Raw genomic sequence first — 17,495 nt, 5'->3', positions numbered from 1 at the left:
AGTGAAGTTTTTTATGGACCATTTATGGCATTGTCTGTGGAGTGGGATTCTATTTTTAACCTATTCAAGTTGAGAAAATAAGGTTGCTAATAAAGTTGTGAAATTGGGGGTAAGCAGAGTGATGAACACAGGAGAAGTGATGAAGGCATCTGCAGGAGGCAATTAGGAAAGAACATTAGATATCCAATTCTTCAACACCGCAATGTGAATATGTATAGAAAAGAGGATGAATCTGGACTGTCACCACAGCACAGATGGGTACTGACAATACAATTGGACCAAATCAAGTGTGTCAAAGAGGCGCATATGCAAAGTGGAGAGCTTGTATAGGACAATATTTTTTTTTCTGGGACAGGTGGCCATTTTTTTCACGAAGAGAGGAATTTTGGAGAAGGGATATAGGAATGTGAGGTTCAGGCAGATAGGTGATGAAGAAGGTGCAGACAGCAGGACAAAGAAGACAGATACATGGATGCTGATGGACACAAACAGTTGGGGGATGCCATGACTGGGAATAGGTAAGGGTACATCAAAGGCACATGTCTGTCAAGTATGGGAATAGTGAGAATCTAGTCCTCACCCTCAGAGCTGTCATCACTGTCCCCTTCCTGTGTTCCCTGTGAGATTGTTTGATTTGAGAGTCTGCTTTCTATTTTAATGAGCAACCTCTCCAGATGACTGATGTGGGCACCAAGGCCAGTTTCTTTGACATCATGCACCATCTGTGGCATCTCCTTATGGGTGACATCATAACCACCTCCAACAGTACTCACGGAGGGTACAAATGCACCAGCAGCTGGGCCAATGCTACCTGATATGCATGGGCCAGGTAGTGTCGAGGGCTGGTGAGGCAGTGTTGCCAGGTTGTGTACCAGACATGCTGTGAGTTGCTGTGGCAGCTAATGGAGGGTTAGCAGACTGAGCCACAGTGGCTGGCCTACTTCTCTGTGCTGAAAAGCATTTACTTTGTTGACAAAAAAGTGTGACATCAGAATGGTTTGTTTCCATTAAAAAAGAGTATGAGAGAAAAGGGGTTGGGTGAGGCAAAAAAGGAAAGAGATGATTAAAGACATTAATTGCCACATTCATGCAGAATTACAATAAATATAATTTTATTATTATATTTGCTATACAGCTTTTCAAATCCCAAAAATGATTGTGAATCATTACAAGTAATCCTTGGAATATACAGATATATCGTATATGCTTTTAAAGTTACTACAGATTAAATTAATAACATGGCATTAAAGCCAGTATTGTTGCAATTAAAATGCATAAATACTTGTTGAATGTGACTGTATAGGTTACTTGTAGAAAGTGAACCCACATAATCTGAATACAGTATTACACTTGCCCAATCCAATTACCAAGAGCTGCAAAATAAGGCTAGAATGGTTGCTGTTACAGTTAAGAGAAGCATGCTTAATTTGCTACTGATCTACAGAATCACAAACTATTTATACAATCATGTTAATTTCTGCTGCATACATAGCCCTTGCTACTCTGACTCATTCCAATCTCTCACTATTTGCCTCCTGTTTGCTGATATTTCTTGTGGAGCTATAAAATAAAGGAGAGGAGAAAGAGACTTGAAAGCATTATGCATACCAGTCTTGTCTATCTACACCATTCCATATAATTTTTAGTTTCTTTATCTTTAAACTTACACAGCTATGGGATGTCAGCATTTCAAACCACATCCAGCCACTGGTCGAGTTGTGCTTGCTTGAGCTATTTCAGGCCACAGAAATGGTGCCTGCACTGCTCGTCGATGTTTGATATGTCAGTTGCACTGGAGACAGCATTGGCCAGGCTTTCCCAACCCTCAGCCTTATGCTAAGACCTGCTATAGCCCCATGCAGCAGCCTGTGGCTGTAGCACTTCACAAGGAGTGCAACAAATATTTTGACTCATCTACACCCCTCCTCTGTGGTCTGAATTTGTCACCATCCTATCTATCTCCTGGCATGTCTGCAAATGTCCAATAACAGTAAAACTGTTTTCCCACCAGTTTGTGATATTGCATTTTATGACCAGTGTGCAAACATTCACAGCCATGTCAACCACATTTGCATGATGGTAAGTGAAGACAAAGATTGTCAAACAAAGAGGAAGGGAGTTTATGAAACAGCAATATTAATCTGAGACTTGGCATTGATTTATAGCATGTGTGCTCTTATACTTGGTCACACTTTGTTCAATGCTCAACACTGAAATGCTAATTGACTTGGCTTTTAGGTCATGACTTTGGAGCAATCAATGGGGTGACTTGACACATATTTTTGTGAGTGCGTGCACACTGATAAAAGTAATTTGTACAATGTGGGATTCAAAGCTATGTAAAAAAGAGAAAAAGCATGCAATTCCACATAGTTGATCTTTCCTCCTTACTAAAGAAGTGTTTGGCAATCGTGGTCATGACAGATATTTAGTTTAAAGACTGACTATAGTTCCATTAAGAGTTTATGTGTGTGACATTGCAAGGTCCTGGCTTATGCATTGTCATCTGTGATGCATGACTAATGTCTGACAAGATAATGGAAATGGACGGAATTTCATTACCTTAGTAACAGATTTGTGTTTTGTAGTACATGCCTCAGATAACACTTTGTTGCACAGTTATACTTGTGTTATATGAGGGTTTTAGATGATTGTCAGTAAACTACTCTCTCCATCACATATGTGCAACTGCATTTCTTTTACATACTCATCATTGTCATGATAGATAAGTTACCCAGATACCCCAAAAGTATGCCTATGCTCAATCAACCTGCTATACATAGCTATTTCTATGCGGCATTACATTTAAAATCGCAGATTTTTGAAAAATTACAGTGGAACATCCTAACAAAAAGTGGATTTTGCTGAATTATTACCCTTGCTCACCTGGGTTCTGGCCATTAATTCATTGTAATTCCACTTGGAGCCAAAGGTAAAACTACATTTATTTTCCACACACAGTACTGTTCAGACTGCTGATGGCACACCTCACAGCTGAGTCTTTTTGCATGAAGGAAGGCAAATCAAATAAAATCTTACACTTTTCTCCTTAAGTAGTGACTCCTGTTTGAGCATAGGTAGGCAACACACAAATATAAAAGGAAATAGCAAACAAATATTATTTGTGTATTCCACAATAAAAATATATACTGTGGGAATGCAACTCCACTTTAACTACATTCTTTCTTGTTTAATTGAATGTATTTACACCTTGTGATACACAATCAGGTAAAAGGTGGAATTTGTGCAGTCATTACCATCCATATCCAAAAACAGATAAAACAAAATTCAAACTGGTTGTAATCTTTTATTATAAAATGTTTTATAATAAAAGATTACGGCCAGTCTGGACTCTGTTTCATTTGTGTTTGGATTTGTTCTTACAAGAGGTTTGAGAGGAGTCCTTAACGGAAGCTAAGAGGCTTGTGTTTTGCCTCAGTACCATCCATAGGGCTGACTGCTGTGCAATGCTGCTGAGCTTGTTTGTGCTTCAAAAGGCAACTCACATTAAATTTTCAATTTTTAGGCAGTTAACTGTGTCTGTGCTAATCCATGTGCCACACAAATGGTAAAGTAAAAAAAAACACATAAATGATAAAAAAAAAAATCAGCAAAACTGAACTGTCGGTCTATTGCACTTACAAAACACAGTTATAGTGGATTATCTCTCTTTGACACAGACACAGCAACATCAGTCAATTACTGTGCATACAAGCAATTCACATTTCATATCCTGTATTATCACTTCATACATTTGGACATTCTTTGTTGGTTGCACATGTGTGGGTAACATAGTTTGTACAATAAGAGATCACATGTGCATTTATGAATATGTTTGCAGAAATGCAGCTCTTTTTTCTTCTTGTATTCTGATCATTCTTCTTTTATCTCTGCTTTACTGCCATGCATGCAGTCTGTAGTACATTTGCTATCATTTCGCTTTCAAGGTGTGATAAAAATTCATAACAGTTGCCTTTTGAAGTGCAAAGAAACTTTTTTCATAAAACACAGGAGATCTGTGCTATTATGGACAAAAATTATACATGTGTACTGCTTTGCTTTACTTAAAACTCACTGAAGTTAGTTACACACTTTGGAAGTGTATTCTCACTGAAGCACCCACTACAGGGAAGGGTGTCTGAATTGTTATGTTTTCCATCACTCACACTAACCATTCACAGATGCAAGCCATAAGCACCTAACAATGCTGTAGAGCCTACACTATGTTTCATCTGTCACATGTGGTAATAGTTTGGTATTGAGCCATTCTAATGAGTTCACACCTCATTTCCATCTTCTCAGTACTCAGTGGACTGAATCTGCACTATAAAAAGGTAACTGTGTAACTTGGGGAATGAGAGGATATTTGTGTATTCAGACAAAAGAGAAGATTCATATTTTTTTGAAGGTTATTTCTCTGCAGAGAAAACATTTATTTTGCTAAGGTATGCTTCTGTTACTCAGACATTTTAGTTTTTGAAAACTGTTGCAAATATACTTACACAGCCAGCAGAAAAATTAACTTTAATCTGTATTCACTTCTCATACTCAACTGTTGGTATAAGCAGTTTTGGAAAGCATTTAATTTTGTGAGAAAGATGGGTTATACTTTCAGCACAGCTATGTTCTTAACAGTTGATGTTGCAATTTCATATGTTATTAGAGAGAAATGTGATGTACATGTCACTGACACTAGTGTTATGCCTCTCAGATGGCCCAGGAATCCTCCACAGTAGTGGCGCAATAATTATCATCCAGTATTCAATGACACTATATGAATGTTGACAAAATGGGTGCTTCAACAGACCCTTGTATTTTGTTGGAGTTGTGGGTGCATAACCTTTCATTCTGTTATCTTAAACGAGAAATGTGTTTCAAGTGCTTTTCTGTGGAAAATAGACAGCCTGATACTTTTGCAGAAAACATATGTACATTACTTATGTGGTATTTCTTGTTTTTTACAAACATTCATTTGTGTGTGTGTGTGGGGGTGTTGGGTGGATGGAGAGACACCTACCATTCTGTAGTCCAAAATCAGAAGTATGTTTCAAGTACTTTTATGTTGAAATGTGTATATAGCCTGATAATGTTATTGAAAACATATACATTACTTGGTATTCCCTGGTTTGGATAAACCTTCATTTGTGTGGGAGGGGGAGGTGCAGAGTCACCTACTATTCTATTATAGCAAACAAGAAGTGTGTCTCAAGTGCTTTATGTTGCCAAGTGGTATACAGACTTATTATTTTTGTGAGGAAATACATCACTTATGTGATATTAATGTGTTTTGTCCTTCTTTGTTTTATGTCACATAGGACTATGGCACCCAAGCTTGCAAATCTACAACCCCTCTTTCAGTGACACTGAGAATGAGGTCATTATCCAGGCTCTGAGACACCATAGAACCTTCATGCTTGGGGGAAGCCAGGATATATGTCTGCCAGAAAGGAGATTTGGAACCAGTTAGTCACGGATGTAAACGCAGTTGGTAGTTGAAGCCACAGTTTTGATCAGACGCGGCATTGGGCCACTGATATGTTTTCATCATCACAAAGGATGGTGGCTGCAGTTGCCCAAGAACAGCTGGCTATCAGGCTCAGCCCTGTTACTGAGTTACCACTGACACCAAATGAGGAGATCCTGTCCACTGTCAGAGATCTCGACAACTCAGGGGAACCTGTACACAATGTGATTGATGTTGGTGCTGATGAGGCCAAGTATATCCCAGGAGCAGATTCCAGGTAAGTTTACCTATGGCAACATTATATTGGCTTGTAGACTAAAATATAATTTGGCTGCTGCTGCTTGTGATACATGTTTTTTCTGTCTGTGCCTATTGATAAGTCATACAGTTATATAAGAATGTTGTTCAGTAGACATGGGTGTGGGTGGATGGCTCTGACAAGTTTCAGATAGAGCTATTTCTTACAGGACATATAGTAGATTGTGTATTCACTGTCCCTGTGTTACTCACATTGTGATGATGTATCGCTTCATTTCTTCCAGGCTCATCCTTCTTGGAAAGTGTTGAGACATCTGCACATGGTATGCAAATTTTGTCTTTTGTTCTTACTAAGCATTATTTAGATATGTATTTTCTGTAGGTGTGAGAAGTGCATAATGAGCACATGTATTGCTGTATCATTTGTAATTCTGCAATCTGTGTTACTTTTTGTTCAGATATTCTGGGTTAATATTTAATAATATGTCATTTCATTTGTGTGTATGCTGCTTATTATCACAGGTTCATAGGTGATCATGACAGAGGAAGTGCAGGACTCCTACCAGCTGATGTTGGGGTATCAGTAAGCTCTGATTATGATGGTGACCAAATGGAGGCACAACCAGGGGAAGGTGCAGAGGTTGAATCTGACACTGAGGTTATGTTTCACACATCCCATGGAATTCCTTCAGACACAGTCAATGCGCCTACACATACCCATTCCACTTAGACCTCAGTTAGTGAAATGTTTAAGGGTAACACAGTTGATCAGTGTAGTGTTGTTACTGCAGTTTCAGTGCTGGTTGACCCCGGCCATAGACAAAGTGTGTGTAAGGTGCCACACAGGAAGGTTGGTAGAGGTGCTCTGAGGTGGCTTTTTGTCTGATGTCCACCTAATGCAGCTGTTTCATTATGTGCCACTCAGTGTATGTTTAGGGCCATCTTGAAGGCACAGGCACAATCCACTAGGGCCTCTGAGGACATGTTTAAGGTTCTCAGTGTGGCACAACTGATGTGTATGACTGCCTCCACCATGTGGCTGATTCAATGCATCGGATGAATACCACAATGGCATGGGCAGTTCCTGTGATGGGACATCTGCTGTTAGGGAAACAGCATCCATGTGGTGGAAGAGCTGCAACATCATCTGGTGCTAAAGGGTACTTACATATTATTGCAACCAGATTCTACAGTCACTACCTGATATTCTAATTCCCAGTTATAGCAGACAATATCAGACTAGGAATGTCTCTTAACTCTAATCCATTTCAAAATGTATTTGGTAAATGTTTTTAGACAGAGTGATTTAATTTCTGGATGATCAGACCATCACGTAATTTTGCTGCGCTGTAATATTGTTAGGAGACATTTCTCACCTGCTTTCCTAAAGAATTTCACAGAAACCCAGAAATAGCATGGGAAAATTGCCTCAAACCAGAGACAGATTTTTAAAGACTGCTGTTATAAACATAGTTGGTGCAATAACATGTTTGTAGTAACATAAATGTTATGAAGGATATGAACGTGGACCCTGAAACATTTGTCATTCCTATGGTGACTGATGTCCTCAATTGTTTGCCCCAAAAATGCAGTTTTGATGTGTGAAAAAGTAACAATACAATAGGAAAGCCAGACTTCAGGCACACTTCTGCATGCTTGACAGGCATACTTAGGATGACAGATTTCACCAGCAATGTTATGAAATGATGAAGCAGTTCTCTATACCAAAATGTAAAAGTGTGCCTAACTGATGTCATGGACTTAAGAAGTTGTTGCTTCAAACAGCTACCATGGATAAACAAGTAAACATTGTTAGGCTCTTATGTCAGTCATGGTTCCATCAGTGTCTGCCAAACTACCCTCAAGAAAACCAGAAAAATCTATTACTATTTATCACCCAGAAAGGTAGAAAGGCAGACAAATGTAGTAAGGAGTGTTATATTCACTTCATTGGAAACATTATCATTTGCTCTCATTGTGTTTTACTCGATGTACATTTACTTTACTGGTTTGTTTTTTTGTTTTTTTCCTTTCATTGGAAACTTTGACTACCTTTTTTGGCAGGAGTCCAACTTGGAAAATAGCCATTTCTCCTGCTCAGAATCTGGTTGCAATAATACTTAAGTACCTGTTAAAGAATTTGGCCATGCCCAATTCTGCTCTTGTACTGGCATTACTTCCACTACTACATCAGTGGTTGAGGTATCCACATGCAGACATTGTAGGCCATGGGGTCATGGACCTAGGTGCAGTCATGAGAAGAATGAGAAGAGCTAATTTTGCAGACATTGCTCATGTTTCATTAGCACTATCCCATCTGACCATGGGCATGGATATGCCAGTGCAACTCCTGGCAGAGCCAGTTCTCACTGTCGAGGGTGATGACGATGAACTGGTACCTCTACCATGCACTGCTTAAACCTGTTTGACATGTCAGGATGAAGTACTAGCACAGAGCTTGGCAGTCCTGCACAAATTTCACATAGAGTGCCCATAGAGGCACCCACACATACCAGCTACATGACGTGATAATGAGGGTTGCAGGTCATTCTGTTTCAGTGGCCATTTGATATAATCTACATTTCCAACTGCCTGTGTTTGTTACTCACACAGACTCACTACTTTGGTGTCAGCCTAAGCTTCCACCCTGTGCAAATGATGATAACTGTGCCATCACCTTGTGTCTAACTTTTTGATTCAGGGTTACATATGTATATTGTCTAATATATAGGCTGGATAGCTAAATGAGTGCTTAGGAAATGTATTGGTGATGTCATTTGGAAGCATTGTCAGATTTATTATAGCATTTTAATGTTGTAAGTCCTCCTTGAAATGCTGATATGACCGCTATGCTTATTGCTCCACTTGTGAGAATGTAGAGATAAGTAGAGTTTGGACTGATTTTTCTATACTAAGTATTTTAGATGCAAGAGTCTTGTTATCTGGTAATCAGCATAAATATATATTATATAAGTCAGTCATATCACATATTAATGTCATTGCTGGTCAACTCAGACATATTATACATAGGTACATTTTCAAGTAACAGTATGCAAGTATCTGCTGTTCATTCATAGTCTTACATGTTTTTTACAGGTTCAACACTTACCTTGATAGTCCTGCAGTTACAAATGTTGTCATTCTGTGCTGACTTTGTCTGATGCTAGTACTACACAGCCATTACATGGGTAAGTAAAGGTTGTGAGCATTGCCTGGCATCAGTGTTACTGATGTGCATAGGATAAAATTTGTATCCTTTAGGTGGTCAGCATGTGTGCTTTCTGTTACATCTTGGTAAGGATGAAGGCATATTGTGCATGCCTTCATCTACCTACACCAGTCGTTGGTGATTCCCCCTCTAACTCCTAACCAGCGTGTGGATGTAATGACCTTGCCAGTGGTGATGGAACATTTGCTCCTAGCCCTTGCTGTCCCTGTTGCAGCTGTTTTCACAAAATTATATTTTGTAAGATAGCTCAGACTGTGATACTTTTGGCACAAGTACTGGGATCGTACTGCAGACATATCCCCGGTGTATCTGGGCACTGAAAAAATAACTTTAGCAGCCCAAATTGAGCATGCGCCTCATTATAGTATTCCTTCATGGGTGTCTTTGCATTTATGATGGGCATAATCAGCCATGGTTCAAGGGCATCCCCTGCATCCCCAGTAAATGACCTTGTGGGATATCACCCCTGGAAAACCTCTGGTAAAGAGACAGATATGGGAGTCATGGTAACTGCTGGGATTGCCAGCATACACATTCAGGATGTTTCCCTTGAAATTACACATGACCTAGCAGTTAATGGAGTAGAACCCCTTTCTGTTGATGTATACTTTTCCTTGCTCCCCAAGTGGTGCTTTGATCTCATTGTGCATGCAGGCTATGGTGCCCAAGACTTCAGGAAAGTGTGTTACAGGGTAGAAATACTGCATAGTTCTAGCTCTGTCCTCATGGGTATGAGGGAAACATATGTAGTCACTGGCATGTTGTAGAATGGCATAGCATTCAGGAATTGGTGTTGAGATCCTGGATGGTGATGCCTGTGAAACACCCAACATGGCCTCTGTGGGTCGGTGAAATGTCCCATTACCTAATATTGTAAGTGCTACATATACTTTGGTCTTAGCAGTTATTGGTTCCCCTTGGTTTGCCCTTGCTTTCAGGTGAGGACAGCAGAGGTTACAGAGTTCCTGGGATATGTCTATATTCACTCTGTAGCAATCTACTATTTCCACCTCATAGAGATTCTGAAAAGTTAAGCACAGTCTAAATACCCTTCTCTTCCTCACCAGATGTCTATCAGCAGAACTAGCAGTTGTTCCATTTGGTTTAATCATTGTTTGAACTGTGTGCATACTAATATTCCCTGTTGAATAATCATCTTATTGCCTGCCTGACATACCACTAACTGGCATGCTGTTGCAACCCTGAATGCCATTCTATATATAAATGGGTTCTGTTTGCTATGGCACTGTTATAATTGCACTGTTTTGGGTAAATGGGAATATCCATGCATGTTATTTTGACTAATGTTGTAATGTGTTATGCATGACTAACAAATATTCATTGTTAATTTCTACACCATAGCACATATGGGAAGGCAGATCCCAGTGGATCCGCCTCACCTACCCAACCTGGCCAAGGCACTGGGTCCCAGCGCATCTGGGACCCTACTCAGACCTCCCTCATTTGCTGGTCCTGCACCACCCTCAGGTGGAACCACTTCAGGGGATGGGAATCGCCCCGCCCCCTGCAAGTGGTCACGGTGAGGATATTGTCAATCAGGATGAGGTCTGTGGCATGGTGTGCAGTGTCCTCCAGATTGAGCTGGATGACAACCTGTGCCAGGTGGAGGGCAGGCTGTCACAGCTAGAGGGTCAGGTGGCCCCTCCAGTCCAGCCCCCAGCACAGACACCTTTGGGGATGTGAAGGATTAGTGGTGACTGCCATCGGGTGGGGACATCAGTGCCACTACTATCTGTGGGGCTCATGAGCCTCAGATTCACAACCACCCTCCACGTCAAGGTGTTTACCCCCATGTGTCATACACCGCCCCTGTCTGCTGTCTTGTCTGTCTTATCTGTCTGCAAATGCAACCTCACCTACCAAACCTCCCTCACCACACTTACCAATAATCTTTCCTTAACATCCCATGCTCACCTTCAAAAAAAGGCATCTGTCCCACAAAAAAAGCACGTCCCATACATAGCTCGGCATTTTGCCCAGAGACATGTACCCATCACGCAATCTAACTGTACCAATCATCCGTATTATATGATGCCCACACATCTCCTTGCAGGGTGTGAGGCTCCAAATTCTAAATTGCCCACATTGAAAGCAGCTGTTGCTGCCAAAGAAATGCAGAGCTATGGTCCTTTCCTATATCTGTCCTGCACATCCTTACTTGTTTCTCCTCTTGTTTGTCCCCCTGCTTGCCCCAATTTCACCACTTTCCTATCTCCCTTTTTCTTTTCTTTATTTGAAATTAGTGCAGGTTTAAGTGGCTGTAAGCAGCCATAAGTCAGTGTAAGTGAAGCTAAGATCACGTAAGCATCATTTAGCTCCGTGCAAACCCACGCAAACCCACTTACAACTGCTTTAAAGTGCCTTAATCACTCTGTCTCCATCAGCCCAACAACAAAATAAGCAGCCCTTGCAAGTCTCAAACCCAGGACTCTGCACAATATAGCCAAAGTGATTTACCTCTAAGCCATTTCATACATAAATAAATCTGATGTTTTCTCAAACATATCATTCAGCACAGTCATTCAACATTAGGGGAAATGTATTTATATATGTAGATGTTTGTCTGTATGTATGTGTATGTATATATATATAGATATATATATATATATATATATATATATATATATATATATATATTTATATAATTTATTTATTTATTTATTTATTTTTATTTGACATTAGTTGACCGGGTTGGTCCATCTGAAACGAAGCCCTTTTTCAGTGGAGACCCAGAGAAAAAAGCTCCTAAGTTACAAACATATGCAATTACAAAAGTATGATACATAACAATGTAAAGAGAGTCCACAATACATAAAACTGCTTAGAGACTATATACAGTGTTAGCTAACTTCATATATTGTAGTAGTTAATTAGGGAAAAAACAATTCACATTATAGAGAAAACAAAATAATAAGGAAGTTAATTAGTAGCAGTGAGAAGAGATTAAAGTGTGGAAGTGGTTTTTGAGTCTCTACTGCTGAGGAAATTGGTACCAGTTCAAATAAAGTGTTGGGGTTGAAAGTAGAGAAGGATTTAGCAGTGAAGAAGGGTGAGACAGTTGGGATGGAGGTAGGGTTGGGTACGTGTAGGAGAAAAAGAAGTGAATGGTTGGTCTGGAGAGATGGGTTAATCAGGGGGCTGATAACAGATGCATAGTTTGTTTTTGCTAAAGTGATCTTTCACAGCCAGCAAATTTTGCTACTTTGTTATAGGTGGATTCAAGTTTGGATATAAGAGAGGTCTGCAGGTTGATGAGAATCTGAAAGCCATAGAGAAGGGTTGGTAGAAGGTAGGTATGTGATAGAGCAATTTTTGCTTTAGTAGAGAGAAAGTTTTTGTTTCTATAAAGAAGACCTAGTTTTTGGTGTGTTTTTTTGATGTTATTTAGTACATGCTGGTTGAATTTTAGCTGGTCATCAATGATGATACCGAGTAGTTTAGTGTGGTTGTCAACTATGATAGGTGTGTTGCTGTGGGAGGTGATGGAGAAGTTTGGTTTCAGGTGGGTCATAGTTTTAGGTAGAAAGAGAAGGAGTTTGGTCTTTTTTGGATTTAAGATTAGATGGTTATGGTTGAGCCAGTTCCTGATAGACAAGAAGGGTTCCTGTGTTTTAGTATGGTGTTTGGGAAGAGTTTCCAGCAATGTTGATAACTGTGGAGTCATCAGCATATTGAATTAGAGATGAGTGTGGGGTGGAGATTGATAACTGATTACTAAAAATATTGAAAAGCAGTGGTCCTAGAATTAATCCTTGGGGTACACCCATCAGTACTGGGAGTTTGGAGGAGATGGCTGAATCCCATTTAACAGATTGGGAATGGTTGCTACGATAACTAGAGAACCAGGAGATAGTGGCAGGGGATAGGTTTAATTTGGAGAGATTCTCTAAGAGTAATGGATGGTGGACAGTATCAAATGCTTTTGATAGATCAAGAAAGAGACAAGAGGCAAATTTATTCTGGTCTCTAGCTTGAGAAGTAGTGGTTATGAATGAGATGTGGACTGTAGAGGTGCTATGGCTAGGGTGAAAACCATGTTTGGTGGGGGTAATTAAGTTCTCTTTAGTGAGGTATTGGAGAATTTGTTTGTGTACACATTTTTTCCAAGATCTTAGAGAGGGGAGATAGAATTGAGATGGGCCTATAGTTAGCTAGTTCAGTGGAGTTACCTCCCTTGTGGATAGGTAGAATTGAGATGGGCCTATAGTTAGCTAGTTCAGTGGAGTTACCTCCCTTGTGGATAGGAATAGTGTAGAACTTCTTCCAAATGACTGGGACTTAGCTTCAGTAATGGTCTGTCGATGAGAATAGAGATGTGTAAGGCTAAGGAGTTAGCCGCTAGCTGGAGAAAGAGTGAAGGAAGACCGTCTATGGAGGGAGAGCAAGGTCTGAGCTTAAGGAGTAGTGATTTTATGTATGAGGTGGATACTTTTTGTAGGCTGAAATTAGGGGAGTGGTTAAGGTAATTAGGAGGGGTGGTGAGTGAGTTGGAGTGATTAATAAGTTTGCTGATGGACTCAATGAAATATGAGTTAAAGTTTTCAGCAGTTTGTAGAGGAGTGATTGTGGGGCTTGGGTGTGGAGTGAATGGGTTTCCTGAATGTAGAATATGATTAATATATGCCACAATTTCTTAGGGGTTATATAGGTGTAATTTTTTAATGAATGATTTTATGCTGGATTGTATAACAATTGTTTATATTTAATAATTATTTAGATTTATACTATTATCTAGATATTTATATATGTATTTTTACTTTTATTTATTGGTATTACATATACATAGTTTTTGACAAGAAGGTTTTATTACATTTACAAATTAACAAGTTTGCACAAGTCCTGGCTGCTTATGTTCATTTTTGCTGATTGTACCTTTAAGAATTTTTAGGTAGGTAATAATTTGTTTAATTGTTTAATTGTTCAATTATCTAATTTACATAAGGATTTAAAAAGAGGTTCAACACAAGGATTGTCAGTACTCTGAAGATGCCCTGATGTGTGTGGGTGAAAGCGCTTAGTACAATTTTGGTTAAATAAATAAATAAATCGGGGGTCTGCAGTTGTTCCTGGTTCACCTTTTTTGTTTTACTAGTTCTGGAAGTTTGTTTTTAGTATAGTAATTCTGTTTGTCATCTTTATTTGCTTGCTTAGCCAGGATACGAAGTTGTCTATATTGTTGTAGGTGAGTGGGCAATTTGGTTTTGATCCAGAGTTTCCATTGTCTGTCTCTCTGTACCATTAGTGAGAGAGTGGAGGAAGTAAGTCAGGGTGACACAGTGGACTTTATCCTGATCTTACGTAAGGAGGCCAGGGAGTTTAAAATGTTGAGGAATGCGTTGTTCAATTCCATGACTGCTTCCTCGAGAGATAAATGTTTGAGAAAGGTCCAGTCAGTAAGATAGAGCTGACTTCTGAGTTCATTTGGGTCAAAGTTTTTTACCTTATGGCAAGTTTTAATTATATGGGGTTTGAGTGTGTGTTGAGTAAAGTGGAGGATTTTGGTAGGAGAGTGGTCACTAAGAGTGTCAGGAAGGGTTTCAGGGAAGTGATATTTGTGGGGTTGGGATACAAGAATCCAGTCGAGTATAGCAGAGTGGGTTGTGGATTTGGTGAAATAGGTAGTTGTTGTTACTAACTGGGAGAAACCATGTAGGGTAATTGAGGTAGAGGGGAATATGGTTGTGAGTGTGGACCAGTTGATGTTGATATCTCCCATGATTATAGTCTCATTGTGGAGGTCAGAGGAGAGAGTGGAAAGTAAACTTTCCAGTACAGCGATGTTATCGCCGGGGGGATGTAGATAGCAGCAATGTTAAGAGGTGGATAGGAATAGTGTAGAACTTCTTCCAAATGACTGGGACTTAGCTTCAGTAATGGTCTGTCAATGAGAATAGAGATGGGTAAGGCTAAGGAGCTAGCAGCTAGTTGGAGAAAGAGTGGAGGGAGACCGTCTATGGAGGGAGAGCAAGGTCTGAGCTTAAGGAGTAGTGATTTTATGTATGAGGTGGATACTGTTTGTAGACTGAAATTAGGGGAGTGGTTAAGGTGATTAGGAGGGGTGGTGAGTGAGTTGGAGTGATTAATAAGTTTGCTGATGGACTCAATGAAATACGAGTTAAAGTTTTCAGCAGTTTGTAGAGGAGTGAGTGTGGGGCTTGGGTGTGGGGTGAATGGGTTTCCTGAATGTAGAATATGATTAATATATGCCACAATTTCTTGGGGGTTATACAGGTGTAATTTTTTAATGAATGATTTTATACTGGATTGTATAACAATTGTTTATATTTAATAATTATTTAGATTTATACTATTATCTAGATATTTATATATGTATTTTTACTTTTATTTATTGGTATTACATATACATAGTTTTTGACAAGAAGGTTTTATTACATTTACAAATTAACAAGTTTGCACAAGTCCTGGCTGTTTATGTTCATTTTTGCTGATTGTACCTTTAAGAATTTTTAGCTGCGTAGGTAATAATTTGTTTAATTGTTTAATTGTTCAATTATCTAATTTACATAAGAATTTAAAAAGAGGTTCAACGCAAGGATTGTCAGTACTCTGAAGATGCCCTGATGTGTGTGGGTGAAAGCGCTTAGTACAATTTTGGTTAAATAAATAAATAAATCGGTGGTCTGCAGTTGTTCCTGGTTCACCTTTTTTGTTTTACTAGTTCTGGAAGTTTGTTTTTAGTATAGTAATTCTGTTTGTCATCTTTATTTGCTTGCTTAGCCAGGATACAAAGTTGTCTATATTGTTGTAGGTCAGTGGGCAATTTGGTTTTGATCCAGAGTTTCCATTGTTTTGTCTCTCTGTACCATTAGTGGGAGAGTGGAGGAAGTAAGTCGGGGTGACACAGTGGACTTTATCTTGATCTTACGTAAGGAGGCCAGGGAGTTTAAAATGTTGAGGAATGCGTTGTTCAATTCCATGACTGCTTCCTCGAGAGATAAATGTTTGAGAAAGGTCCAGTCAGTAAGATAGAGCTGACTTCTGAGTTCATTTGGGTCAAAGTTTTTTACCTTATGGCAAGTTTTAATTATATGGGGTTCGAGAGTGGAGGATTTTGGTAGGAGAGTGGTCACTAAGAGTGTCAGGAAGGGTTTCAGGGAAGTGATATTTGTGGGGTTGGAATACTAGAATCCAGTCAAGTATAGCAGAGTGGGTTGTGGATTTGGTGAAATAGGTAGTTGGTGTTACTAATTGGGAGAAACCATGTAGGGTAATGGAGGTAGAGGGGGATATGGTTGTGAGTGTGGACCAGTTGATGTTGATATTTCCCATGATTATAGTCTCATTGTGGAGGTCTGAGGAGAGAGTGGAAAGTAAACTTTCCAGTACAGCGATGTTATCGCCGGGTGGGATGTAGATAGCAGCAATGTTAAGAGAGGTGTGGGGGTTAATATATATAGATAGATATAGATATATAAAAGAACACAACAAATAAATATATGACCAAAGGCACCGTTAATGGGGGTGAGGGGGCCCAAATTAAGTACCTCTTGTAATTATTGATATCATCCTTTTCTCCACAGCTGACTAAATCTGCCTTGCAACACAATAACCAACACTTGCAAGTCTCATACCCAGGACCCTACACAACATAGCCACAACAAGTTAACAGTAATCAATCTCAGCTGTATGATGTCAGGATATCAATAACATATCATGCAGAACAGTCTGCGTACCATAGGGAATGCAGAATGTGGAAGCAGAAAATATTCCAATGATACATACACACACACACACACACACACACACACACACACACACACACACACACACACACACACACACACACACACACACACACACACATATATATATATATGTGTGTGTGTGTGTGTGTGTGTGTGTGTGTGTGTGTGTGTGTGTGTGTATACATATACATACCCATATATTACTACGTATAGATATGTATGACAAGATACATATTTAGAGGGTGCACAGCATATTGAACAACCAGTATTCCTACAGTAGCCACATTTTAAAATGGCCAGTGTTTGATACTTTCATACAAAAGAAAATTATTGCATGAAACATATAGCCACAGAAAAGTCAAAGGATATGACACCACACACAGGTTTGCATATACAGAAATGTTTATTTGTGTACTATTTCAGTTGTATATGCCATTTCATATAGACGTTAGGTGTTTAAAATACATAATAACTGAATAATCCAACTCTCAAGCAAAACATTTGATACAGTAATCTGAAAGCATAACACGTGTTGCTGTCCAGGCCAAGGCCTTCAATTAGTACAACAGTAAAGAAACACTGGCATGGAAGATGAAAATCAAGTAACATTAATTAATTACAGATGTAGCTCAGCAGCCTCCAATTACACTCTGTATTCAACCCCTAGGGGGAAAAGAAGTAAGTTGTCACAATGAAAATGTATGTTACATAACAATGCTTAACTTAAAACATCATCACACTGACAAATAGAACTGTCTGTAAGACAGTAAGCACTAGCCCACCACTGTTCCCATGGTGAAATGTATGAAAATGTACA

Source organism: Protopterus annectens, chromosome 5.part1 (assembly GCF_019279795.1).
Source record: "Protopterus annectens isolate FY-2018-M chromosome 5.part1, PAN1.0, whole genome shotgun sequence".
Classification (NCBI taxonomy): Eukaryota; Metazoa; Chordata; order Ceratodontiformes; family Protopteridae; genus Protopterus; species Protopterus annectens.
This window is presented reverse-complemented; position numbering follows the sequence as displayed.